The sequence below is a fragment of the Leptonotus elevatus genome, unplaced genomic scaffold, assembly GCF_054856555.1.
Source record: "Leptonotus elevatus isolate MCC_2025b unplaced genomic scaffold, RoL_Lele_1.0 HiC_scaffold_84, whole genome shotgun sequence".
In the NCBI taxonomy this organism is placed as follows: Eukaryota; Metazoa; Chordata; class Actinopteri; order Syngnathiformes; family Syngnathidae; genus Leptonotus; species Leptonotus elevatus.
In genome coordinates, this window is record NW_028233751.1 from 105001 (window position 1) to 107500 (window position 2500).

Below are 2500 nucleotides of genomic sequence, written 5' to 3' on the forward strand. Positions count from 1 at the left end.
GTCGAAAGTCCCCATTGAAATGAATGGCGGGCGACCAGGGGTCGAAATTCCCCATTGAAATGAATGGCGGGCAACCAGGGGTCGAAATTCCCCATTGAAATGAATGGGCCCATTCATTTTCAATGGCCGGGCTACCAGGGGCGCAGTACCACCTGTCGTCATTAGGGGCGCTGTAGATAGGGGACCGAGTCCCCCCATTCGAGAGGTTTGCACCCAAACCTCAAAATGGTTGGTGTACAATTATAGGAGAGACCTTTTTAAGACGTGGGAGCTCCAGGGCAAATCAAGGGAGGCTCGACCAACCCATATCCGCTTTAGATGCACTTTAGGTCGGACTCCCTTGCCAGATGGTCCCCTCCTCAGCCTGGTTCTCGAATTTTTTCTAAGTCAGCCCAACTTGGAAATATTTTCAGAGTGCCACTTTCAAGGGAGTTTCGCCCAACCCCTATCCGCCTAAGAGGCACTTCAGGTCGGCCTGACTGGCCACATTTTCCCCCTCCTCATCCTGGTTCTCGAATTTTTTCTAAGTCAGCCAAACTTGGAAATTTTTTCAGAGTGCCACTTTCAAGGGAGTTTCGCCCAACCCCTATCCGCCTAAGAGGCACTTCAGGTCGGCCTGACTGGCCACATTTTCCCCCTCCTCATCCTGGTTCTCGAATTTTTTCTAAGTCAGCCAAACTTGGAAATTTTTTCAGAGTGCCACTTTCAAGGGAGTTTCGCCCAACCCCTATCCGCCTAAGAGGCACTTCGGGTCGGCCTGACTGGCCACATTTTCCCCCTCCTCATCCTGGTTCTCGAATTTTTTCTAAGTCAGCCAAACTTGGAAATTTTTTCAGAGTGCCACTTTCAAGGGAGTTTCGCCCAACCCCTATCCGCCTAAGAGGCACTTCGGGTCGGCCTGACTGGCCACATTTTCCCCCTCCTCATCCTGGTTCTCGAATTTTTTCTAAGTCAGCCAAACTTGGAAATTTTTTCAGAGTGCCACTTTCAAGGGAGTTTCGCCCAACCCCTATCCGCCTAAGAGGCACTTCGGGTCGGCCTGACTGGCCACATTTCCCCCCTCCTCATCCTGGTTCTCGAATTTTTTCTAAGTCAGCCAAACTTGGAAATTTTTTCAGAGTGCCACTTTCAAGGGAGTTTCGCCCAACCCCTATCCGCCTAAGAGGCACTTCGGGTCGGCCTGACTGGCCACATTTCCCCCCTCCTCATCCTGGTTCTCGAATTTTTTCTAAGTCAGCCAAACTTGGAAATTTTTTCAGAGTGCCACTTTCAAGGGAGTTTCGCCCAACCCCTATCCGCCTAAGAGGCACTTCGGGTCGGCCTGACTGGCCACATTTCCCCCCTCCTCATCCTGGTTCTCGAATTTTTTCTAAGTCAGCCAAACTTGGAAATTTTTTCAGAGTGCCACTTTCAAGGGAGTTTCGCCCAACCCCTATCCGCCTAAGAGGCACTTCGGGTCGGCCTGACTGGCCACATTTTCCCCCTCCTCATCCTGGTTCTCGAATTTTTTCTAAGTCAGCCAAACTTGGAAATTTTTTCAGAGTGCCACTTTCAAGGGAGTTTCGCCCAACCCTTATCCGCCTAAGAGGCACTTCAGGTCGGCCTGACTGGCCACATTTTCCCCCTCCTCATCCTGGTTCTCGAATTTTTTCTAAGTCAGCCAAACTTGGAAATTTTTTCAGAGTGCCACTTTCAAGGGAGTTTCGCCCAACCCCTATCCGCCTAAGAGGCACTTCGGGTCGGCCTGACTGGCCACATTTTCCCCCTCCTCATCCTGGTTCTCGAATTTTTTCTAAGTCAGCCCAACTTGGAAATTTTTTCAGAGTGCCACTTTCAAGGGAGTTTCGCCCAACCCCTATCCGCCTAAGAGGCACTTCGGGTCGGCCTGACTGGCCACATTTTCCCCCTCCTCATCCTGGTTCTCGAATTTTTTCTAAGTCAGCCAAACTTGGAAATTTTTTCAGAGTGCCACTTTCAAGGGAGTTTCGCCCAACCCTTATCCGCCTAAGAGGCACTTCAGGTCGGCCTGACTGGCCACATTTTCCCCCTCCTCATCCTGGTTCTCGAATTTTTTCTAAGTCAGCCAAACTTGGAAATTTTTTCAGAGTGCCACTTCCAAGGGAGTTTCGCCCAATCCCTATCCGACTTAGAGGCACTTCGGGTCGGCCTCCCTGGCCAGATTTTCCCCCTCCTCAGCCCCGGTTCTCAAATTTTTTTCCAAGTCGGCCGATCTTCCGGATATTTTCAGAGCGCCGCCCCCGGAGCCTCCGGAGCCTCGGCAGCAGGCCGTCGCCCGCGACACGCCGCACCTTCTCCCACGTACGAACGGCATCCAAGACCCGCCTTCGGAGGGCCCCCGCCGGCCGGCCTCGCGCCGGTGTTCGGGCGGGCGGCTCCTCCGGCTCGCGGGTCGCCTTACAGCGCCCCGGCCACCGCGAACGCCGGCCTTTGACGGCCCGGCGCTCGCACAGCCCCGGCGCGCCCGATTGGAAGCGAGGCC